The sequence below is a fragment of the Anolis sagrei genome, chromosome 5, assembly GCF_037176765.1.
Source record: "Anolis sagrei isolate rAnoSag1 chromosome 5, rAnoSag1.mat, whole genome shotgun sequence".
Taxonomy (NCBI): domain Eukaryota; kingdom Metazoa; phylum Chordata; class Lepidosauria; order Squamata; family Dactyloidae; genus Anolis; species Anolis sagrei.
The window spans coordinates 65,133,376-65,160,701 of NC_090025.1; the positions used below are offsets into that span (position 1 = coordinate 65,133,376).

The 27,326-nt window shown below is 38.6% G+C and overlaps 1 protein-coding gene across 16 annotated transcripts in view; it reads left to right on the forward strand.

Annotated features, from left to right (window-relative positions):
* TENM3 (teneurin transmembrane protein 3) overlaps positions 1-27,326 on the forward strand; it is a 1,604,633-nt gene that overhangs the window by 1,297,194 nt on the left and 280,113 nt on the right. The gene's annotated exons all lie outside the window — the stretch shown is intronic.

The window sequence follows — 27,326 nt, forward strand, 5'->3', positions numbered from 1 at the left end:
TACAGTTATCAGGCTATTCCCAGGATGGCACAGAAGAGCAACTTAATAAAATTGTGTTTTACACCTGATTTCCAACTGGACAGAGAAAGACTTCACTTTTTCCCCCTGTGGTAAGTAAGCAGGCAGCCTCTTCCTTCTATAAAGGTTTTTTTTTAATTATATTGTACAAACCAGGAACGTTTGCACTTCTTTGTAAAACATAAAGAAAAATATTTACTAGGCAAACAGATTTAAGACCAATATGGAGGAAAAGAGAATTGAGATAAATGTGGGAGGAAATGTGAGGAAAATCAGTGGAGATGATAAAAGTAAAGATGAAACCCTCTGCTTGATGGCAGAAGAGTGACCAAGGGACACCGTAAAAGAGAGAAAAATAACTCTTACCATGTCTACATGGGCCAAATAAAACTGACTGTTAGCAGTCCAAACTACACGTGGCTGGTTTCACTCCAGTTATTAGTCCAATACAAAGAGAATCACCAGGTATTCCGCTTATTCCAGAGCTTCCAGAAACTCCTCAGTGTTTTTGACATGTGGACAGCTGGATCTGGAGGGATCCATGGTTCACATATCAAAAGACCCATTACATTTTCACCCGCCAGAAACAGATTCCTTGGAGAACCTTGCTGTTGATATCTGGAGATCAATACCTCAGTACTCTGTTGTGCTTTACCGGTCCCCTTTGATGTTGGGCTTTACCTGTCCTTTCTGATTTTGATGTATTTACTTGTATCATCAGATCACCTCTACTGTGCTAGTCACTAGTTTATCTAGACTGTGTCTCTATTTACCTGCTACTATTTAATTCTATTCTCTTAAAAAATCACCACACTTTTTTTGTCTTTGTTGTTCAAATCCCTCTGACCTTATAACTATGTAACAACCCACTGTCAGTAAAATTAATTATTATAATCTCTGTCTCCCCCTCCCTCTCCCTCCTATTCACACACATTAAGATTGTAAACTGAGTAATCTAAATTAGGGCATCAATGAGTTCATGTCTCAGGAAACCAATTTATATTCCCTCCTGGATCTATTGTGAATTTTAATATAGTCTCTTTCAATGCCATGGTAGAAGTTCTTGGGGGTTTGAGATCAGAATAACTACACTTTGGAAAATAAGAATCATCCAACAAAGAGATTCTAAAATTAAGAAAACCTTGAATACAAAGCATACTCTTTCCTTATGTGAATGTTGTGTAGCTTTTTTGACCCTCTCATGCTTTCTTTATATTGAATATGATTGCAATTTATTAATTGGATTTATACGTAACTTGTCCTACATTCTTGTATTGGTTCCAGGATGCCTGAAAACAAGCAATTTATTTTATGTATATGTGTGTGTAACAAAGCACAATAAAAATGAAACAAATGAATCAGTAAAAAATAGCACTACTTATTCAAACCAGCATCATATTCAAAGCTTGCCTGAACAACAAGGTGTATGACTATAGGTGGTACAAGTATTTGGAAAGGGGGGTGTCTGTGAGGTGGCTAGATGATGCTGAAGAGAAGCACCATCTCTGAACATGTCGAGGCTTATGAAGAGAACAACCAGGAATCACATTATATAGAACTTTATAAATCCTAAATCCAGAATTCAAAACTGAAACAGACATTGTAAGCTGCTCTAAGAAGGGAATCAGGGTGATGTACCCTACAAATTTTGAAAGGCAATCCAGTATAAAGTGTGTTATAGTAATATGTATCAGGAAGCAAAAGAACTTTTTGCAATTTGAATGACTACTCTGGTCTATATGACATTTGCCTTACAAATCCATAAAAGCAACAATAATGAAAACAAACAAAATCTTAAGCTTTTGTGTGAAAATGCCCTAGGGCATAATGAACTCATTATGTTGCCACAACTGTAAAGCAGCAGGAATTGAAAGGAGGGTACAGCGTCTTTGTCTGGCTCCAAACCAAGATCAAAGATCAAATGTGTTCTGCTTTTAAATTAGTAGAGGACAGGCTGTCGCAGTGCTTGCTGTGCTATATGATGTGGCAGAACTGCACTTTTTTTCCTTCTCCCCATGTGTCTGACTGGTGGCATATTTATGCCCATTGACTCCAGTTGTTCCTTTCTTTCCTGGAAATTCTCCATGGACTGGCAGCAAGTGGCTCACATACTGGCATCAATCCATAGTCTATAACGTTGAGTAGTACGTTGAGCTATAGCAAGATATCTGAACAAAGAATATTAAGGATCTTCACTAACATGTATTATACTCAAGAGTAAGTGTGCATTGATTAATCTGGATTGGGAATGATGTGCCTGGGTGTATGTTTCACCATCTCTTCTTGTAGAAAAAACCTTCTTTGTCATCAAAATGCAGGTGGGGGAAATTTAAGTTTTGCCTTTCTATGTGTCCTTGTCTTGATCCAGATTGTGATAGAACGTACTCTGAGTAAGGGAGAAACTTGTTTGTTACCAGTTTAACAGATGGCTACAATTTTATTTTATTTTTTCATGTTTGACATTTAGAACCAAATGGTATCGGTTTGGTAGAGACAAATTAATGAAAAAGATGTTTAAGATTTGCCAGGACCATTCACACTTCATAGCAAAATACATATACGGTATTGAGATAATCATACTTAGTTATGAGCAATAGCCTATAATGTGAATATGCTGATAAGATCACTTCCAAAAGCGATGCATCTTTGTTGTTATTTAGCTTTACAAGGAGTTTTCAAAATCTATGTGTGCTTATTAAACTAGATTTTAAAAGTTACCTGATGGTTCTGCTAGACCATATCCTAGATTATATCAGGGAGCAAAAGAAAATGTAGATTTATTTGAATACTTGCTTTAATTCAGCAATTATTGCACTGAGAGCAGAATGGCTTTGGCATGTGTTGTATTGGACTGGAATATATTAAAGAGAGAACTTCAGTTCTATGTTATATTTTGTGACTTTACAGTAGAGCTTAAATATATGCTTAAAATCGTTTCAGTCTATAAAAGTATGCAAACCATATGTGAATGAGAAAAAAACATAGGCAAACAAGGTAAGAATATTAATTTCAGTATTCTTCATGTGGTTATGTAGATAGCCTTCTTGTGTTTTATTTGGTTGAAAGACAACAGTTGGCTACATTTTAAAGCAATAATGTTGTTTGAGACCTGAATAAGAAATGGAAAAACAGACTGGCTATAATAGTGCTATGAAATTCATTCCTGCTTGTGGTGAGATGAAAGCACCCATGAAAATAGCCATAAAACAATACTCCCATACATCAGATGGAAATTATTTCAGTTCTATGCTTTATTATCAGATTTAAATCAAAGATGCTGTACACCCTAGATAGCATACACTATTGTCCACTATGTACATAAAATCCGGAGTAATTGCAAGGACGACACACACACACATATGTTTGTGATCTACCGTGTCCAGTTCTTCCTCCACCTCTTCAGGAAAAAAGAGAATAGGAAAATTGTTCTCACGTGTGTGCCTTTTAAAAAGTAAAGCATGTGCATTGATTTGTATCACACAATGGCTGTGATTGGATTTTGTTATTCATGATTTTTATTATGAACAGAACATAATAGAACAGGTGGTCCCTGCTTGTCCCCAGGCATGGCCACAGAAAGATTTGAAACTTTGATGTCATTGTTAACATTAATTGCAGTTTAGTATTTCTAAATTGTAGTTAATTGTGACTGTGGTTTGTTGAAACAAGCCATCTTCCCTTTCCTTTGTTTTTGTATTACATAATTTCATATGTATAAGTATATACAAGTCAAGTATCCCTTATTCAGAATTCTGAAATACTCCAAAATCCAAAACTCCTCACATGGGTAGTTGAGATAGTGACACCTTTGCTTCCTGTGTACACAAATTTGTTTCACACTCAACATTAAAATATTGTGTATAAAACTAGCTTTGGACTGTGTGTATAAGGTGACTGTAAAACATAAATGAATTCTGTATTTAGAAGTGGATCCCTTCTCCAAGATATCTCATTAAATATATCTAATTAAAGATATCTTATTATCCAAATATTGTTAATCCAAAATCTAAAAGATTTCTGGTTCCAATTGTTTCAAATAAGGGATATTCAACCTGTTTATGTGTGAGACACAGAGAGCGACAGCGGGATGTACTGGTTTTAATATTACACTACAGTACTGAAGACCAGGATTCGATTCCCTGCTCAGCCATGGAAACCTATTGTGTGATTTTGAGTGAGTCACACACTCACAGCCCAGAAAACCTGTGATAGGGTCACTGTAGAGTTGCCATAAATCAGAAATAACTGTAGGCACACCACAATAACAACAAGATACACACAAAACTATTTTACAAATCATGACAAACACCCTTTAACAAATAGACGTACCATAAGAGATTAAATTGTAGTTTGTTATTTTGCCATTCATGTTCGGTTGATGGAAAAGAAAGAGAGGTTCTCACTGGTAGTGTCCTGTCTAATGGAACTGGTCTAGATTTTTTTAGATTATTAGAAAGATTCTATTCAAAAGATTCTAAGGTGGCAAACATAACTATAGTGGTTTCCAACTTAACTTGAAACATCAAAGATTCTGCCTGATGTGCTTGAATAATTACTTACATAAGTGGTCTCCCCTTTGAACCTTGTAAGGTAGAGGTCTTGCACAGTCTTCTTCTCTGTTTTATTAAATAACAAGTTTCTTGTCAGCAGCAAAAGCACAGCACAGAAATGTGGAGATTTTCTTTTTCCAAAAGGTGCCAAATTAAAAAAAATAATGAAAAATTAGTTATGGGTGGCAGTGCATTGTTGGCTAGAAGTAGAATATTATGTACAGACCAAAATTATCAAAACGTATTTTTTTATTATTACCTATTATTTACCTCACTTGTACCTCATCCTTTTCACCCTGAAGGGGACTCAGGACGGCCTTGCAAAGGCAACAGTTCAATGCCGCATATACATATACATATCAATAAATACACAAATGCATTAAAATCCAAAACTGTTAAAGCATAAACATTAAAACATCAATTGAAATCACACAGTCAAGATCATATTCCAGGGCTGATTCGAGTTGTTATGTTATTTTATAGTCTCTTATTGCACTGCTCCCATTTACTGACCGAAAGCTTGATCTCAGAGCCAGGTTTTTAATTTTTTTCCCTGAAGGTCAGGGTGAAGGGGGGCTATCTATTTTGACTGGGGAGGGAGTTCCATAGCTGAGGGGCCACCACTGAGAAGGCCCTGTCTCTCGTTCCCACCAATCACACTTGCGAAGGGGGTGGGGCCAAGAACAGGGCCTTCCCCAACAATCTTAGCCTCCAAGGTGGATCATAAAGGGAGATACATTCGGACAGGAAGCACCAGAGCCAAAGTAAAACAGTACCTCCAAGCCTCATTCCCATAAGGCGTCCCAGAAGAATACCATGATCTATGGTATCGAAGGCTTCTGAGAGATATCAAATCACTTTGGTGCAGGCCTTGGGGAATCGCATTTGATAACAAAAAATGCATATCCTCAGCATGTTTTTTCAATTCCTGTAAAATACGTTCATATTGATTTTATACCTTTTGGAAACAAGCCTCACAAATGTCTCCTGCAGCATTCTGTGCTCATTTTGCCTTCATTTGGTGGTTGACTGCTTGGATAGACAATTATATATGCAGATCAGCTGTGCTGCATAAAAACGGATTACACAGAAAAAATGGTTCACTTTGCACTGGAAATGGCTTTGTAGTAGTACAGAACTAAACTGAGGTATAAATTACCTTAACTAGAACCACAAAACAGACTGAACCTCCTGAAGGTGATCTACAGAATAAATAGAAATGAAGACAATTCCAGTAAATAGAAATCTTTTCCTTTCCTTCAGACATCTAACTTCCAGCCTTTGCCTTCCATAAATGGATTTTGCAGTTGGGTTGTTGGAAACCTTTTTTCTATGAAATACCTGAGGGAACTTAAGCAAAACTGTCCTAGAATGAGTAAAAATAGAAACCATCCTTCTTTTAGAGCTGGCTTTTTGGTTGTTGTTTGCCTTCAGGACGTTTCTGACTAGTAAGAAGAATTTGTATGATGATAATGGAGGACAACATTTGCTGGAGTCTTTTTTCCTAAGTGCCACAACAATCCTGCATCTTTAATTACAAACTCATCTAAAGATGCTTGTACGCTGTAAGGTATTTCAGCAATATATGTATATTTATGGCAAGGAACATGGCCTTATGCCTGATCAGTCATATATGACTAATTGGATGTGTAGCCCAATCCAGGTGGGCTAGTTAGTTTGTCAAAATGCAGGAACATAGTTGGATCTGTTTTAATGGGTTACTTCTCACAAGAAGAATTAGTTCCGTTCCAGCTTTCCACATATGCATAACCTGTCACAGAAAACCTAAGAATAGTTGCCTAAGTGTACACTATCCCACTATGATTCCATGAGTGCATCCTGTGTGTTCTTGGGTTTTTAGTTTGGTGAGCACTATAGCTCTATGGCCGAGAATGCAACATGTCCTTCCCTAAACTGCAAATCCCAGAACACTATGGGATGGAATCATGACAGCTGGTGTGGAATCATATTGCTCTAATTATGTTGTGTGAAAGGGCTCTTCAATTCAAACATATTCAAATATTCCTCTAAAACAGAAGGACTATAACAAGGAAAAAATGAGATATTTATGTGCTGAAGGAGTTTCAGGCAACTTCAATTAAGATTATACATACTTGACCTTGTACATTGCCTGGAGGTGGATCTATTTTTGCATCTATTTTTCTGCCAGTTTGTCCTCAATTGTTATGGTGGATTTATCTAATCAGCTGTTTTCTAGAAGACTCTTGGAAGTACCAGCTGTAGTGACTGAAGAACAGTTCAAAAAAGCGGAATAAATAAATGTATACTATTGTCCTGAATCAGGGACTGACAGTATTTGTATTGTTTTGCATATCCTCAATAACCTCTTCTGTGAGGATTTCAGATCTTCTGTGGATATCTATTTTTTTGTAATTTACATAATAATAATAATAATAATAATAATAACTTTATTTCTTACCTGCCTCTCCTGACAGCTCAAGGTGGATTACAACATTTCTAAAACACACAATAATTTTTAAACACTCCGTAGAACACACATCTTAAAACGTATTTCCATAAAATACATATTAAAATATACAAAACAAAAATTAGACATAGAATGGAAGTTTAAAACTTGTCATTAAAAGTATCTAGGCAGGCCTGCCAGAAGAGATAGGTCTTCACTTGTGTCTTAAATAGTTTTAAAGTGTCTTAAAGTGTGTCTTTTTATGACACTTTAAAACTATTTAAGACACAAGTGAAGACCTATCTCTTCTGGCAGGCCTGCCTAGACACTTTTAATGACAAGTTTTAAACTTCCATTCTATGTCTAATTTTTGTTTTGTATATTTTAATATGTATTTTATGGAAATATGTTTTAAGATGTGTGTTAAAGTGTCTTAAATTGTGTCTTGGAGCCCCCGGTGGCGCAGTGGGTTAAAGCACTGAGCTGCTGAGCTTGTTGATCGAAAGGTCGCAGGTTCGATTCCAGGGAGCGGCGTGAGCTTCCGCTGTCAGCCCTAGCTTCTGACAACCTAGCAGTTCGAAAACATGCAAATGTGAGTAGATCAATAGGTACCGCTCCGGCGGGAAGGTAACGGCGCTCCATGCAGTCATGCCAGCCACATGACCTTGGAGGTGTCTACGGACAACGCTGGCTCTTCGGCTTAGAAATGCAGATGAGCACCACACCCCAGAGTCAGACATGACTGGACTTAATGTCAGGGGACTACCTTTACCTTAAATTGTGTCTTAAATAGATCATCTGTCAGAACTGTAGATATTTCAAAAGCATTATATTTAAAAGATTAATTTTTTGGTAGATTTATTTATGTTTTTATTAGTGTTATAGTATGCCATTTGTGTCTTTCCCTTTTTTCCCTTCTTCCATAGGGTGATGAAACGCAGATGTGCATGTATTTTTTATAAATAGCAGAAGCAAATGCAGATTAATACCATTCCTCCTATTGCTAACATGTAGATGTGCTGGGAACTTAAGTGACTAAAATGAGAAATTTGACTTAATTTCTCAGGATAGTTCAATAAGTTGCACAAAAGCAAGGCAAATAGTGCTTCTAGACAGGCCTTTAACCTGAGGACAATTGTGTTTTAAAAATGTGATTGTTCCCGGGTTCTAGTCCACCCCACCCCACCCCACAAAGTGTGTGCTTTTCTCGATGTGTGTGTCGCCGTGCCCTGCCAGGCTTTCCAGCAGGGACAGAAAATAAAACCCTTTAGAAAAGCCTTTAAAAAGGAAAATAACTCCCCCAGTAGCCATTTTCATCCTCCCCCACTTCTCTTGGCACGTTATTGCTATGAGCCAGGAGAACTTCAGAGAAGGGAAAATGGCTGTTGGGTGAGTTATTTTCCTTTTTTAAAGACGTTTTTTGTGGAAGGGGGCGGAAAGGGGGGGTTGGTGTTCTCACGGTTTTCCAAGCTGAGTCAGCCTAGAAAACGCGAGAGGGCTGTCTGAACTTCTCTGTCAGAAGTCCAGGACCTCTGAGGGGGCAGTCCAGACAGTGGCCATAATGTGTTCAACCCACAACTTTCAAGAAGACACGGATCAAACCCACTAACATATTAACTCGCTAAAAAACAGGGTTTTCTAGCTTTGGGGCAAATGCAATCATTTTTATGTGGGGCATCGTTTGGACGCTCCATGTGAAAACACAGGAGCTAATGCTTCTAAGGGACTGTCTGGATGGACCCAAAGATACTTTATCTGTGAGCTGCATAACTGTAAGTCCATTACAACAAAATCAACAAAGACTCTAGTGATACCTTAAAGACTGACATTTTTTACTGGGCATAAGCTTTTGTGAAACCTATGTAATTATGCCAAATAAAACTCATTATTTCTTGGAATGTTCCAAGAATACTTGATGTTTTAGCTTATAATCCTAAGATATTATTTTATGTTATGCAACATAGTCTTGTGCCTGCAACAGGGAATCATTTTTAGATTTTCAACCTTCCAATAACAACTGAAACTACAATTTTACCATTGCCACAGTAAGTTAGAAAAAAATAAGTCTTCGAAGTTGTGTTTTTCTGTTGGCTCCTCCTTTTAAGTTTCTTTTTTCACAACAGCATAGCTTCCAATTACCCCAAAATTTAGTTTTAATACATTGAGGAACAACAGAATTTGTGCAGCTTCTGATTTAAGAAAGTTATTTTGCCTTATTAGGTAAATTTGAATCAACCTACAAGGTACAGGATTATTGTTTAATAACCTATTATTTTCTTAGGATTTCTATTATCTTTTTGGTGATCTTTCCAACCAATGCTTGAGTCACTTCTACACATCATTTGTATTTGTAGTAGTGAACAGTAAACCCACTAAATTTCACATTTTCCTATAAACAGTCTCATTACTCTGCTTATACAATGACTTTCATACCACAGTGCTGAATGTTATATTGGAGTAGTTTTGCTAAAATAAATATTATATAGTGAAGACCTGTGTGGCAAGAAAATTTCAGCCTAAGAGCAGTTGGAAGCATCTGAGCATATTGCATTTATTACAAGCAGCTGTATATAAGAGAAGCCATTCTTTATCCCACCTACCAAATCCAATAAGGCACAATACTCCTATTTTATGCCAATTTGTCAATCTTTTTAAAGCATCAAAACTATTTGTATAAAGCATACATGAATATATTTGTTTAAAAGGTATCAAGAAACAGATCGTGTAAAATGATTCTTAAATTAGTATATAAGTGAAGATTCTTTGGAAAGTCAATCCTGCGGTTCCATCGTAACCGAAGCCACTGACACCAATATTAACCGTGAACCTACTGTGTGGTTTGGATTTCTACATAGCTCAAAACAAAGAAAATAAAAATAAAATGCCCACGTTAGGCAAGAGATCGTGTATCATCCACTAGTCAATGTCCTCTTCCAACAATGCTCTCCTATTAGATCATGGGCAGAAGGAATCAATCAAGGCATACAGATGAGAGAATGATTCTGTCAATACGCTCTAGGTAATATGTGTGCAAAACATAATCATAAAGTAATACTCACCAGTGCATATCTTGACAGCACAATCAAAAGAAGTATAGCAGCTGATGTAACTGAAGATCTCTGTAGCTTGGGTTTAAATTTCCTAAAATGTGGGCACAACCAAAAAGACAAACTTTTTCATAGGAAATAATAACAACAACAACAACAACAACAACAACTTTATTCTTGTATCCCACCACCATCTCCCCGAAGGGACTCAGGACAGCTTACACATGGCACAAAGTACAAACATATGGTAACAAAATGAAATAAAACAAACCTAGAGTTCATGATTAAGTCCCATTGGGGAAAATGCTTCACCAAAAGCATGGGTAATCAATTTGTGGGCTGATGGGAATTGTAGTCCAGCAACGTCTGGATGGCTGCAGGTGGTCTACTGATACCTTTGAGTGTAAGGATTGTGTGAATGCTGCTATAGTTGGGTTGCTTATAGAACCTCCACTGGGACATTGTTCTTCCAATAAGTTTTAACCATGTGTAACCTCTAAGCTTCCATATTTGGCAGTACCATTCCCATCTAGGCAGTATGGAGGAAAATAGTGGAGTTTGAAGGCTAACCATATCTGGAAGACCATGGGTTGCTCAACTTGTCAAAATATTGATGAGATGCATAAGATATAGTGGAAAGCACAAATGAAAATTATGTTTGCCACCACTAGCACCTCCTTAATTATTTAGCCGGAAAGAGCACTAAAATACCAAATTATATACATATATGCTACCAGTGTTGGTAGTGAAGGTACATCCTGTCCACTAAATTGAAGCCATGTGGTATTAAAGTATTTTGTTTATTTATTTATTCAATCATTCTTCCTTTTGTTCAAAATATATGAAGGGGGTGGCATCTGAGTGCCAAACAGAGACAAATCAAAGAGGCAGTGATGTTCCCATTTTAAAGGCTTGTCCATTGGTTTGAATTGCAGATCTGTGGTTTTTGAAGGATGTATGAAGGTCTGCCATTGTTTTGCCCACATACTGCAGGTGACATCTTGTGGGTTTCCATTCAATCACAAAAATAAGATTGAAGGATCACCACATGACACGTTGTTTAATATAGTAGGTTCTGCCAGTCACTGTCTTCCCAAAAATGACAGTATGCTTAAGATTTTTACAGGTGATGCAATGTTTAACTCACAGTGTGATCCTGGTATTTTCAGGACAGGTTTTACTACCAATCTGCTTAAATTTGCTAGATGTCAGAAAGTTATAACTGGAGGTTTGCTGGTGGCTCCAGCAATATGCTCTGAATTTGTTTGCCATTGATTTTGTTAGCCATTGAGTCGCCGCAAGGCTGAGAAAGGCGGGCTACAAATGCCATTAATAAATAAATACATTGATAGCTTTCTTTAATTGTGATGTATTAGTTAGGAAACTGCCATGTACTAGTTAGAAAATGACGGATGGAAACCTACCACAAACAAGAAGGGGAAGGAGAGTTACAAGCTGGGTAGATGCGGGGAATACCGTGGATGTAGCATACCTGGATTTCAGTAAGTCCTTCAACAAGGTCCTCCATGACCTTCTGGCAAGGAAACTAGTCCAATGTGGGCTAGGCAAAACTACGGTGAGGTGGATCTGTAATTGGTTAAATGGACGAACCCAGAGGGTGCTCACCAATGCTTCCTCTTCATCCTGGAAAGAAGTGACGAGCGGAGTGCCGCAGGGTTCCGTCCTGGGCCCGGTCCTGTTCAACATCTTTATTAATGACTTAGATGAAGGGCTAGAAGGCATGATCATCAAGTTTGCAGACGACACCAAATTGGAAGGGATAGCCAATACTCCAGAGGACAGGAGCAGGATTCAAAACAATCTTGACAGATTAGAGAGATGGGCCAAAACTAACAAAATGTAGTTCAACAGTGCCAAATGCAAGATACTCCACTTAGGCAGAAAAAATTAAATGCAAAGATACAGAATGGGGGATGCCTGGCTCGAGAGCAGTACAGCAAGTTAAACATGAGCCAACAATGTGATGTGGCGGCAAAAAAAGCCAATGGGATTTTGGCCTGCATCAATAGGAGCATAGTGTCTAGATCTAGGGAAGTCATGCTACCCCTCTATTCCGCTTTGGTTAGACCACACCTGGAATATTGTGCCCAATTCTGGGCACTACAATTCAAGAGAGATATTGACAACCTGGAATGTGTCCAGAGGAGGGCGACTAAAATGATCAAGGGTCTGGAGAACAAGCCCTATGAGGAGCAGCTTAAGGAGATGGGCATATTTAGCCTGAAGAAGAGAAGGCTGAGAGGAGATATGATAGCCATGTATAAATATGTGAGAGGAAGCCACAGGGAGGAGGGCGCAAGCTTGTTTTCTGCTGCCCTGGAGACTAGGACGAGGAACAATGGCTTCAAACTACAAGAAAGGAGATTCCATCTGAACATGAGGAAGAACTTCCTGACTGTGAGAGCCGTTCAGCAGTGGAACTCTCTGCCCTGGAGTGTGGTGGAGGCTCCTTCTTTGGAAGCTTTTAAACAGAGGCTGGATGGCCATCTGTCAGGGGTGATTTGAATGCAATATTCCTGCTTCTTGGCAGGGGGTTGGACTGGATGGATGGCCCATGAGGTCTCTTCCAACACTTTGATTCTATGATTCTATGAATCTGAAGGTTTTCTCAGTTAAATTAAAACTCCTCCTTTAGAAGGAATTATATCTATGTAGTGATGAATGTATCTGAAAGGTTTTTAAAACATCATTGATGGCACCACTATCCAAAATAACCTTAAATCTAGTACTTTATTTAAATGCTAGTGCCAGTGATAAAACTCCGGCCCCTTTTATTTATTATTTATTATTTATTTACGACATTTCTATGCCGCCCTTCTCACCCCGAAGGGGACTCAGAGTGGCTTACAAGGTATATATACATACAATATATCATTAACATAGTACAATATCAGTTTTAAATATTGCTATATTGCACTATATCAATAATACATGTAATATAAATGTAATACACAACTGAATAAAATTCCACATTATCTGCTTTGAACTGGAATATATGGCAGTATGGACTCAGATAATCCAGTTCAAAGCAGATATTGTGGGTTTTTCTGCCTTGATATTCTGGGTTATATGGCTGTGTGAAAGGGCCCTTTCTTGCTAAAAGTTATAGTTTCAAACTAGACTGAAGGAGCAGATTTCTATATGTGTACTAATATGTAATAAAACACTTGAAGGTGTGTTGTAAATGTTCTAGTAGACGCAATTCTGCAGTCAAGCTTGTTCTCTAATAGCCTCCTGTAAAAAAACTCCACCAAACAAAAATTATCATTAGTCACAAAACATACCATCTATATTTTTCTGGTTGTGTAAGAAATAGTAGCTGTGAAATATGGAATAAATTTCCTTGAGTTTCAAAAAACCCTTTCTCCTAGAAGTGGACATAAATTACACATTTCATGGCAATTCATGTTACACGTCTGGTTCTCTTTATACAAACAAGCCAGAACTATTTATTTGGGGTAGGCTTTTCTTATTTTATGACATTAACATTGCAATTTGGACATTAATTTGGATTAGTAGCTATGAAAATTGGGCCAGGAAACATTTTATAATTTTAAGAGGTGAATGTTACTTGATAGCGGAAAGGCTGGGCTCTAAATACTTGAGAGGACGGAATCTCTGAAGCTAAAAAGTCTCTTTTTCATAATAGTGGCATGTTTCCTAGGATGCCTAAGAGATAGTGTTTCAAAAATTAAGTGAGTAGGTTCTTGAAATAATACTAAAGCTATATAGAGGTGTTGGGCAGAATGTAGTTGTTTGTAATTGAAGGAATTGAAAAGGTTTAACTAAAACAACACAATGACATTTCTGTGTACTAATCAGACAATATAAAGGTTTGAAGGACAGCAGCAGCTGAACTCACAGATCCTGGACATAGTTTCCACAATGTTCTTTGGAAATAACACATACATAGAGAAAAAATGTCAAGGTTTTAACATGAAAATCACAAGGAAACAAGTGAGAGTTTTCTCCTATCTGCAAAGCACTGAAAACTAGTTTGCAATCTGAATATCGTACTTCTAATGGTAGGAAATGCCTTAGATATCCTCTTCATTACTACAGGCTATAGAATGGATTTTTCTCTTCCGTAAAAACTTGTACACTTTTTGTGATGAACTGCTCTGTAGGTGGTCTTTCTCAATTCTTGTTGGTTAACTGTAATGTTGTTTCCTCAGGAAAGCCAATCCTTTGTGCCAGACCACTACACTGAACCATATATTACTTCAGGATGTCTGCAAATACCTTGCTGTGGGTGGGATTCCTTGTTTTGTGCTGACATGTTACGTGGCCTCTTCTCTCTCTATTTTTCTTTATTTCCCATTTTCAAATAAATCCCTCACTGTTACATAAACATTAATTTCTAATTAAGGAATGTGCTTCTTAAGCAGAAGGTGCAGGAGCTGTAGATGCAAGAGCCAGAAACTTAAGTCCAAGCCTCCTGGTCAGTTGGAAGTGGTTGTATTATGGAGATTAGACAGCCAGTCTCCAGTATGGAAGCAGTGCTGGCTGTAGCTCCGTAGGCAACTGATTCCCTGCCAGAGAAAAGCCAACATGTTTGTAGCAGCTGCCAGAAGAAAAGAATGTGAGAAAATGGCAAGTTTATGAAAGAGGAAGCAAATGAAACTCTAAGCAGCAAAATGTTCAAAAGTGTTTCCGATGTGTACAGTTGGAAAATACATTTGGGCTGCGGCTTATACAACAAATTTACTCTATTTTGAATAGGATTTCAAATGGCCTTTTGTTTCCAAATTAAAACCACTTGAGTGTGGATGTTTGTTAGTTAAAATAGGCAAATATGTAAAGACTGTAATCTTCTCTTTAGTTGATATAACTCTATTCTTTATTGCAAACCACTATGTTGATCTTGAAACATGGAAGAATTACCATATTCCGCTCTATGCTTTAGGTTTGTATATCTCATTTTAAAAGCAAGAGAACCTCACACAATTGGACTCTTTCTAGTCAAAAGTGTTTGTTGATCTAAGAGCCTAACACAGAGACTCATGAAAATGATTTGTTCTAAAGCACTTAACCAGCAGTACTGTTTCATGTTCAAATATGATAACAAACGTATATGCTCTGCTTCATTTGTACAAGAACTGTCTCTTGTATTAAACATCTGATGCCGATATGCCTTTTTCTCTGAAGCCTGCTGATTAACTGATGATATCTTCACTTGTACTCAAGCCTAGGGATGATGAACTAATTAAAACTGTTTTTGACCATGAAAAGCATGACTCTTCAGGTTTGCAGAGAACAAAAAATAAAAAATGAGATCTAAAGTGATGTCTCTTGTAACATGCACAGTGTTTTTTAAAGACTACATTTATTTATGTGGTAACAGAGATCAGTCAATAATGTCATTAAAATATGAAACAATAGATGCAGCTTTCATTGATGGGCAATAAAAGCAGCATCTATTAAAAACATTTTATATACATGATGATCTTATATACATAGAAACAAATTCTGATTGTGTGTTTTGTTATCCTATTGTATGCAGATTGTATATAAGGTGTATCAGCTCTATGAAAATGCAAATTCTATTTATTTATTGTCCCTCTTACAAAACAGGGACCCCAGACAGCTTCCAAAAAAATAAAACAAATACAGATAAAAAATGAAAAATAAAAACCTACAAATAGTAACTGTTAAAAGGTAGTTAAATATCATATTTCCTCAGATCTAATGTTAATGTTATATATCATACCTAGCACTTTGAATTGTTATTGGAGACAAACTGATAGCCAATGGACCGGGCAAGACAAGCAAATTGTGCACAATTTGCCCCATTCAGCTGAAATTTCTGTACACTTTTTACAAGTTGCTTCATATAGAATGTATTACAGAAATCTAAACAGGATGTTACTCAGGGCCCTTCCACACAGTTGAATAAAATGCCACATTTTCTCTTTTGAACTGGAATATATGGCAGTGTGGACTCAAATAACCCAGTTCAAAGCAGATATTGTGGGATTTTCTGCCTTGATATTCTAGGATATAGGGCTGTGTGGAAGAGCCCTAAGCCACTGTAACCAGACCAGGTATCTCCAGTAAAAGGGTGCTTTGATGCATTTCTGGCCACTACAAAAGTTTGAGTATGCAATCACGGGGTCAGTCCAGAAGTAATAACAATATTTATATTATAGGAATATTATTTTTGCATCCTGCCTCCATCTCCACGAAGAGACTCGGGGCAGCTTACATGGGGACAAGCCCAGTCAACATAATTAAAATATAACACACTAAAATTCATAACAACAACAACAACAATAATAATAATAAACTTTATTTATATCCCGCCACCATCTCCCCCAACGGGGACTCAGGTCGGCTTGCATAAGACTAAGCCCAAACAACACATTACAGCAAAATAAAACCAAATAACAAGCAACAACATCATGATTACATAAAAACATATGAATACATTAGCAATACAAAATTACAATAGACACAATCACAATGACAACTGGCAAGCCACATGTGCAGGATAAAATGTTAAAAAACTCAGGTGAGATAAAAGGAGGAGCAGGTTATTTGCAAAGGGGAGCTCATAAAAACGGGGTTGTGGAACCAAGCTTTCTCATGAGGGGGATGTGTACTCCAGTGACAGAAACGTTGAGGGGAGCAGTAGTGCCAAGTTGTGTACCTACTCACCAAAGACACGGCAGAAGAGCCAGGTTTTAAGGTTTTTTTTAAGGTTTCTAGGGTAGGGCTTTCCTGATCTGTCCGGATAATGAGTTCCAGAGTCGGGGGGCCACAGAGGAGAAGGCTCTCTCCCTTGTGCCCACAAGCTTGTGAAACTTGCAGGGGCAAAAGGAACATCATCATAAAACAATATAAAACAGACAACAACATAACACAGTATAAACGTAACCATCAGGCAAGCAACCAGTGGCCTGAAATAGTGAACAGTGAATAGGCGGGCGGGCTGGTGCAAATCAGTTATGAGGACAGGGCTGATGGATAAAGTATAAAAGCCAGGTGACAAAATTAGAAATAGAGGGCAATATGAAATAGAGCACTATATCTCTGGGTAGGAAACAGTAGTAAAGTGCAAGGACTAAATTTTGGGTCATAGCTGAGGGCCAAAATTTTCTGGGGAACATCCATATTTTTAGATCTTTGCAAAAGATGGACAGGGTGGGTGCCAGCCTAATCTCCCTGGGAGTGAATTCCAGAACCAAGGGGCCACTCTTGTGTCTCGTTTAGAGGAAGTGTAACCCCATCTACCAGTGGATATATTCCTGTTCCCTGATCTGCTGTTCAATTGGATATCACATTCAGTTTGTTTGCCCTCATCAATTCACTTTGCTGAAGGACAGTCTAAGTCTATTTCGGTTAATGCCCTATGGAACTCATTACAGGGCCATCCCCTAAAAAGATGGGAAAATTCACAGGATTGAAGTCAAGCTCACAAAGCAAGTGACAATATATATATCATTAGTCCTGTTGGTGAGGTAGTTATTCCCCTGCCCTGTGATGAGGTTCAAATATAGAACATGTGGACTCAGTATTTTGCAAAATATTTGTATTGTGTTGTATAAAATTATATGAGCAATAAGATCTACCAGTTACAGATGGTGAGTGTTCTCCTACAAAAGGGCTTCTCTATTAGATTGTAACTGTAACTGTAGTGATGGTTTTCTAAAAACTAGTTAGCAACAACTCAGCCCTGAGTCCTTTTGTTGTGTCTGATTAGTTGCCCATAACAGATCTCCTACCTCTGGCCTTGTTCTAGGATTTCTCTTTCTGCAGTGTGAACAGCCTTGTCTTTTTATCTTTTTTAACCTCACTCTGCTTACCACACATTTTGCCATTTTTTAGCTTCCTATTTTGTGTTATTGAATTGTTCAGTAATGTTATGATTTCATTTACCTTGGAGTAGTTGGTGATAATTAACTATTTGGATAGAAATATAGCAGAATACAGTGTGTGTTGAATCCAGAATACTGATGGAAGGCCGTGGTTTAGAATCAAGCAAAAAAGGAGAAATGCAGTTTGATGTCTTATAAATATCTCCTTTAGGCACCTTTCAAAGATCAAATTAAATTCCCAAAGGTTATTCTTTCTCCTTTACTCTAGATGTTTAAATCTTCTTTTCATACTTAAATACTTTTCATTCTTTTCCAGCTGTGCCTGCACAGTTCTCAGTAAAGTTATTGAATACTGTCTAATTCTTCTTACTGTTTACTATTTTGCATGATAATCTATAGTTCTTACTTATTTAGGCAAACCCTCATTGTTGGAGTAAGATTGTCCTCCAAGTGCATTGTCCTGGCAGTGGGTACATAGGTGACTGTGGAGCTCTCTTCTTGACCCGCATGTTATCCCGCAGTTAAGGCATCAGTCTCCAGGTGGAGGATGATCCTGGTAGGAGTTGGCTGGATGCGCCTTCCTCTTGGCACATTTCTCTCTTTTGCCCTCCATTCATGCCTCTTCAAATTCTACAGCACTTCTGGTCACATCTGACCTCCAGCTAGAGCACTCAATGGCCAGGGCGCTTCTCTCTATATATAATTGGCTGGAGTTACACTTAAAAATGTACCTGTTCCGACTTGCAAACAAATTCAACTTAAGAACAAACCTACTTAACCTATCTTGTTCGTAACTTGGGGACTGCCTGTATATGTTGCTTGGGGAAATTTAAAACTTGCATGCAATCATTTCTTTTCCTAAATTTATGGTGTTTCCAGTTTGAGAATCCCATTCTTATGCCCTCTGTAGAGAGTGTGTGTCAGATTTCAACTCAAAATAGTGCCATGCAGCAGTCCAGAAAGTATGTTTTCTAAGTCCAGTTGTAAACAAGAAAGGCATTCATCTGCACCACATATCGCAGTGTGGAGCAGATACTTTTTACACAAAAATCCAGGGTTCAATCCCTGGCTTCTCCAGTTTTAAAGGAGCAGATAGTAAATGACAGAAAAAAGCTTTTTTGGAAATCTTTCAGAGGTGCTGGTAGTCAGAAAAATCAGTACTAGACTAAAAGGACCAAAGATCTCACTCAGTATAAAGCAAATTCTATGTTTGAATATGCTTAGCAATTGCTAGAATTGAGCCAGTGGAGAAGAACCATTTGAAACATGCTTTCAAAGCAAGAAGTTGCAGGCTGAACACCAGGTAGAGTTGAAAAGGCTTGCCTTTTAAAGCTTTTTTGTGTGATTTTCCAGACAACATTGAGCTTGATGTGTCAGTGTAAGGCATTTCTCACACAAGGCAGGCAAATGACAATTACAGCAGGACAATGCTGTCCTTGCCATAGATTTATCACATGACATTGCTCCTTTCCTGCTAATGTCCCAGTGAGAGACCATTGGAAGACTTTTTTTTTTCAAAAGGGGGTCATTAACAGATTATTTTTGTTTGTAAAAAAAATGATTTTCAGGTTATTTTCTACTGGTAGAGAGGCCGGAAAGAATAAAAATCATGTGACAAATCCAAGGCAAAGACACTATTGCCCTGCTGTAATTGTCATTTGCCTACCTTTTGTGATAAATTCCTAAATCAAATTCCTGGATTCTTGTTCCATTTGATGAATTGGGCATTCAAAAGCTCACTTTTAACCACCTGTGGTTGAATCTAGACAACCATGCAAAGCTGTCTCATGGCAAGGAAATTCTGATTCGCTTGGCAATGGGAATATGTTTTCTCTTCACAATTATAATTTTGGACTCTTTCATAAAAGGATCCAAAACTACCTAAAGGATAGAAGAAAATGCTGACAAAACTATCCACTACTACAATTTTTTTTTTAAAAAATCTTGGCATTAGAAACAGAAATAGGAACAAGCTGATTAAAACTGCTGGTAGCAAGGGTGATTACCCATTTGGGGGGAAAACATCAATATAGATAATAATTGGAAGGGGTTATGGGATAAACTGGACTAAAGTAATAGAAATGAAATGAGATTTAATAGTATGAATTAGAAGAATATTAAAACAAAGTCTTTGGGGGCCCTTGGGAGCTAATAATGAGAATTTTTGTTATCTGCTGGGAACTGGAAGCTGGAAGCAACAGGAGGAAAAGAGACCTGGGGTCTTGGTTAATCACAAGATGATTATAAGCCACTAATATTATAGTACGGCAAAAAAAACCAAGAAATGCAATTCTACAATGTGTCGGCCTAATTTTTCCAGAAGCGACAGGGAAATAATGCTACAGTTTAAGACATTTGTACTTTTTTCTAGACCATGTCAAACTGACAATGACAATTTGGTTGACATTTTAAAGCTGTGGATGCTTTTGTTATGTTCTGTAGCAATAGAAATAACTGGGGAGGGTGGGAGGCACACTCATTTTCATAGTCATGGGCAGAGGATTTGATCTTAGGACCAGATGTAAACAATGTGACAAAATTGCTGCCACTGCCCATGCCTGTTCCAAAGCCCAGCACAATAGGATAGCCTTTCCTCTCCTCCAACTAATTCCCTCTCCAACACACACTGGGGGAGCAAAAGAGTCAGTTTGTGATTTATAGCTTGATTAGTATGTCTGATTCCTTCATATATCCCCTTAGAGCAGTATTTCTCAACCTGGGGGTCAGGACCCCGGGGGGGGGGGGCGTTACAACGGAGTGTCTGAGAGGTTGCCAAAGACCATCAAAAACACAATATTTTCTGTTGGTCATGGGGGTTCTGTATGGGAAGTCTGGCTGGCCCAAGTCTGTATGGGAAGTCTGGCCCAAGTCTGACCGCATCTCCGTTTATGAACCCACACGTTCACTTCGTTCATCTGGAGAGGCCCTGCTCGTGATTCTGTGTCGCAGGCGCGTTTGGTGGGGACACGAGATAGGGCCTTTTCTGTGGTGGCCCCCCGCCTCTGGAACACCCTCCCAAAAGATCTTAGACAGGCTCCTACATTGGCAGTCTTTAGAAAAAACTTGAAGACCTGGCTGTTCCGATGCACCTTTCCAGAATAGGAATCTCCAATAACAAGTCCCAGAATCACTTTCGTAGAACTAAGATTGTTGCACACTGCACACTGTACTTGCCCTATAATCCCCACATACCACCTGTCACATCAGCACTTTTAATCCTGTACCCACTACTCTGGCCTGGCCCAGTTTTTATAGTGTTTTGATGTATTGTTTATTGCATGTCGTTATACTGCTTTAACTGTTTTTAATTTGCTTTAGGTGTTGTGTTGTTGTGTTGTGTTTTGAGGCCTCGGCCTTTGTAAGCCGCATCGAGTCCTTTGGGAGATGCTAGCGGGGTACAAATAAAGTTAATAATAATAATCTATCCTTGGTGGGGTTCAAAATGCTCTTTGATTGTAGGTGAACTATAAATCCCAGCAACTGCAACTTCCAAATGTCAAGTCTATTTTCTCCAAACTCCACCAGTGTTCAGATTTGGGCATATTGAGTATTTGTGCCAAGTTTGGTCCAGAGCCATCATTGTTTGAGTCCACAGTGCTCTCTGGATGTAGATGAACTACAACTCCAAAACTCAAGGTCAATGCCCACCAAATGCTTTCAGTATTTTCTGTGCGTCATGAGAGTTCTGTGTGCCAGGTTTGGTTCAATTCCGCCATTGATGGAGTTCAGAATGCTCTTTGATTGTAGGTGAACTATAAATCCCAGCAACTCTCAAATGACAAAATCAACACACACACACCCCGCACCCCAATCCCACCAGTATTCAAATTTGGATGTATTGGGTATTTGTGCCAAATTTGGTCCAGTGAATGAAAATACATCCTGCATATCAGATACTTACACTATAATTCACAATAGTAGCAAACTCACTGTTATGATGTAGCAGCAAAAATAATTTTATGGTTGGGGTCACCACAACACAGGGAAATGTATTAAGAGGTTCTGGCATTAGGAAGGTTGAGAAACACTGTCTTAGAGAGAAATTAGGATCTGTAATTTAAAAATATATACAAAGTGAATCTTTTTATCTGTTTGGATTCAGTGACTCTGGCATAATAAATTACAAGGAAAGGTGGAAGGGGTTCTTATCAAGGTGGCCAATTGCAACATTCACACTTGCCTCAAACAGACAAGAGTTCTTTTTTTTACCTCCCTGGTTGCCTGCCATAGATGTGGATGCAACGCCGGGAGAGAATGCTTCTGGAACATGGTCATACAGCCCGGAAAAACTCACAGCAACCCTTTTCTTATAGCCTTGATGGTTCTCATTGCAATTGAAGTCAGAACAATGTTTTGTTAACCAATGTCATATTGTGTTGGCTATGAAAATGAAATAGATTGCCTGAAAAAAATATATATTGCAAACACAAAAGAGTAATTTTAATCATTCACATTTAGTCATATAAACCTGCATTTTCTATATGTGTAAAATGCCCCCACATATATGTGAAACCTACATATTTATTAATAATCTGCTTTCTTCAACAACAAAAAATGGATTAAACTTTGCCAGGTGATCATGAATGCAGAAAGTGAATATGAGTGGGAAGATGGTCAGTATAGTTGGCACACTGACAGGTTTTTTGATTGCATTTCCAGTTTTTCTAGCACACTTGAATTCATCATAAAATGTATCTAAAGCTGTATAGCTAAAGTCAAGGTTGGCTATTTAAAGTCAGTAAGTGAACTTCCTTTCTCATCTCCACAGCTCTTTGCCAGGTGAACCACTCTGTTCCAATTCCTTTTCTAGCTTTCTCATCAGAAATACCCTTGCCTACCCTTCTTCTTTTCTCCATTTTGTCATGCCACTCTTTCTTCCACTATCACTTCACAATAGTGATACTGCTCCCTTTAGTTCTCTGCCTTGTCAGATTCTTTTCACGGGGCTGTGCTTTCTTTACTTCTGGGTCTTTGCATTTGTTTTGTTTCTCTGTAGGATTCCAGTTGTTCAACCAATGGCTATGGTTCAACCAATGGCCCTTTAGTTTGCCCATCTTACCCTGACATTCAAACAATTCAGTCAATCATTGCCAGGGGCTTCATTGCCATTTTCTCAACACTAACATTCCTCAATGGGTTACAATAGAGATGTTATCAAATATGGAAAATATATGCCTTCTAAAAATTGGAGACCATTCATCAAAATCATTAATCAGTCTTTAAAAGGAACTATATATAAACTTTCAAGATTTTTTACCTTCCAGATTTTCATCTCTTGCATTACTTTTTCTGCAACTGAAAAAAAACATAGCTCTTATCTTCTACAACAACGTCTATTTACATGATCCATATAGTTCACAGGTTCACAAATGTTTGTTATTTAGTTAAATTTCATACACTCCCTGAGAAAAAGTGATGCTATCCTGTACTTGGAAGTGAAATTAAAATACTCGCTTTGTATTAATTTTGTTTATATTTGATGTCTATGTTGGGGTAATATATTTCTTTAATATTCCAATTTTATTTTATTTTTTAAAGAATGAATGTACTGATTATTATGTTGGAGTCATGGTAATTGCTTTTGCATTAATTATCTTTAGATTAAAATCAGCATACCTGGGCATTTTATATTTTCTGTGTTTATTAGTGCTCCTGAATATAGCAAAAGAAAGATGACATGCCATTTATTGCTTGATTTCTTAATTGAAGTAATTTAATAATCACAAATCAAGTCTTTTCTTTAGAATGTGACAGAAGAGTGAGGAAAGAAATGCAGAATGGAATGATAGGCAGAGTCAGATGAGACAGTCAGTTAGGAGTCAGGTCAGAGACAGTTAGCAAAAGGTCAGAGTCTGTTGAGATATAGGGCAGGGTGATTTAGTGAGAACCGGGGGCCAGACTTAGGGTTACACCCAAAGATGGTTAGAAGGCAGAGGTAATTAAAGCAGAAATGGGAACTGAAAAGATTCGTTATAAGGCAGAAGTAAACAAAATCCAGAAAATTATCTTACCTTATTAGAATCATTACTCCTTTTGCCAGAAGTTGTGCTCCATAAATAATTATAAGTTTTATGCAAAGTTTTTAAACTCCCAGAATCTCTAGAATTTAAGTTATAATTCCCCTTCACCCACCATAGCAATTTTCTAAGATCTGGTTAATGCTTTCACTAGGTTTTTGGGTAGTCTAAGGTTGTCATATCCCATCCCATGCATGGCCTTTGAAGTACACAGACATGGATCTAAGAAATGAATGTCCTAATGTTCTGTGAAAATCATGGCAGCAAGTTATTTTGGAAGCTGTAAGTGATACTTGGATCATCCAAGGGTTTTAACCAGTAACCTGTAGGGAGCAAGATCATATTGACTTTTCTATAGCTTTCCTATGGAACCTGGTATTATTTCTCTGATATCTAAACAAGAGGTATCAACACATGTTTTCAAAAAATATATATCTGCAAATAGCATTTAGCAGAATCTGAGGATTATAATGCAAATGTTTAATTTTGTTACTGGTCTCATAATGTTCTTGTTAGGACACAACTAAAATACAAGATGGCTGTTGGACTTAAGATGTGGAATCATCAGAATAGAAAATAATCAAAAGGGAGATACAGCTTTTCCGAATGAGAAGATCGCTGTTTGAGGCCGAGCCTTATCTGTATTTGAAGTAGATGTTGAAAACGTTGTAGTGACGTGACCATAGCAGTAAGTGAAGAATCAAAAACATGAACAGAATTGGGACACAGAAAACTGACGCGAGACAAAACCAACCTACTACAGAAGGAGGGGACAGCTGAGATGAGAGATTTATTGTTGCATGAACAAGAGAAAGGAGAGGATAAGGATTATACATTTATAATTGTGTGAGTGTCGCAATCCTTTAATCCAGTTACGAGGGCATGTCCTGATGGCAGCTGCCTGCAGCCTTGGTCTGGGAAATAGCCTGGGAAAACACGGGGCCCTGGACGCTCCTGGATTTCCAAATAGCAAGACAGCTGCATAAACTGCACAGTTTTCACCAGTCTAGTCACCAACACACAGGCACACACATAGACAGACACACAAACCATCCCACGGTTGGACTCCAGGGAGACCAGCACAGGCCAAGAGAGCCTTCAGCACATAGAGAAGACATTAAAGTCAATGGCAAAAGCTGATTTGATTGTAATAAAACCCGAGTTTTGTCCAAATCCCAGCAGTGAAGGAAATTATGGTGCAAAAGCCGTACATTAGATATATCATTTCAAAAGAATCTGTAGAGGGATTTCCTTTTTTTTTAATGCACCTGGGAATTGTGCATGAATAATTCAGTCGTGTGTTTTATGGCCCTCAGCGACAGAGTTGCAACTTTTTAAAATGTGAAGCCCTTAAAAGAGGTTTCTACGTTTCTATTTTGGAAGTCTTCGTGGTCACACTGCCTTTGTGGTTACGGTTAGAGCTTCAGCCAGATGTGGGGTTTCAAAGTCCTGTCCTTTCACTTTATTTTGAGGCAAAGGAGAGTGGCATTTATGGTACCAGGATGAGGCTGTGGAGAGGCGAGGAACAGGGGATGGCCATCATCATCATCACAGTGCTTTGTGTGGCTGCAGCAACCTGAAGACAATTTCTGCTTGTGTGCCTTGCATACAAAACAGATTGTATCCACAAAGCTGGAGTTGTTTCTGAACCGGGGCTCAACTTGAGCAGTTCAGCTCAAAACATCCATCTTGGAGGGGAGGACAGATCTGTGTCATTAACTCTGCGAGGACAAGCCATGAAGGTGGAGGGAATCCCACCCTTTGGCTTGTTTTGTGCGATCCTTCTCCTGAGATGAAATTTGTGAGGGCTTTCATAGCAGCACAAGACTGAGGGACTGCCTCTCTCAGCATATGGCTGTGAGGGGAGCGCACACAAGGTGGCCCCTCATTCAGGCCCCTTCCACACAACTGAATAAAATCCCACAATATCTGCTTTGAACTGGGATATCTGAGTCCACACTGCCATATAGCCCAGTTTATTGCAGATAATGTGGGATTTTATACAGCTGTGTTGAAGGGCCCTCAGTTAAACCAGTTTCTGCCTTGATATTCTGGGCTGTGTGGGAGGGCCCTCAGATGTGGAATCCTCACTTGAATGGGAGGTTTCCACGCTTCAAGAACCCTCAGAGTCGGGGCTTTTTCATCTCTCAAGAGTTGAGAAATGAACTTCTGGTCGGACCCATCCACACTGCCATTACCGTGCAGACTGAGGTGCATTATGTGACCAGTGTATATTCATATCATACAGCTTGGAAATGGATTATATGGCAATGTTGACGTGGCCTGAATGTGACTGCGGGGGCCCTTCTATACAGCCATGTAACCCAGAATATCAAGGCAGAAAATCCCACAATATCTGCTTTGAACTGGGTTGTCTGAGGCCCCTTCTACACACCTGAATAAAATCCCACACTATCTGCTTTGAATTGGAATATAGACTCAGATATCCCAGTTCAACGCAGCTATTGTGGGATTTTCTGCCTTGATATATGTCTGTGTGGAAGGGCCCTGAGTCCACACTGCCATATATTCCAGTTCAAAGCAGATAATGTGCCTGTATGGAAGGGCCCCAATATTGTGTCACTGAGGCTAAATAGTGAGGGACCAGAATCCCTCATTAAAAGATTACTTTCCCCCCTCCCCCTTTAAAAGGGGTGTGAGGAGAGGAGAGGCAGTTTCCATAGTTAGAAACAAGATTGTCCAGGCTTATATGGCACTGTGGACTCAGATAACCCAGTTCAAAGCAGCTATTGTAGGATTTTCTGCCTTGATATACTGGGTTATATGTCTGTGTTATATGTCTGGCCCTGATCCCATACTGCCATATATTCCAGTTCAAAGCAGAAAATGTGCCTGTGAGGAAAAGCCCCAATATTGTATTGTCAAAGGCTTTCATGGCCAGAATCACTGGGTTCTTGTAGGTTTTTCGGCCTATATGATCATGTTGTGAGACCTCACAACCCCTGAGGATGCTTGCCATAGATGCAGGCGAAACGTCAGGAGAGAATGCTTCTAGAACATGGCCATACAATGCCTGTAAAAACTACAACAACCCGGCCCCAATACTGTGTCACTGGGGCTAAATAGTGTGGGACCAGCATCCCTCATTAAAAGACGCCATTTTCCCCTCCCCTTTTAAAAGTGAGGTGAGGAGAGGCAGTTTCCACAGTCAAGAGACAATCAAGGTCGAGGCTTTTATTTAGTCTTTCTTTCCGACTGAAAAGAGTGTAGTTTTTGCCCCTACAACACAAAGTCCTATATCCCAGAATATCAAGGCAGAAAATCCCACAAGATCTGCTTTGGACTGGGTTATCGGAGTCCACACTGCCATATATTCCAGTTCAAAGCAGATCATGTGGGAAGGGGCCTAGGAAGGAGGGAAGCGGCCCCTCTCTTTCGAGGCATCGTCGTCGTCGTCACTCGGGGTT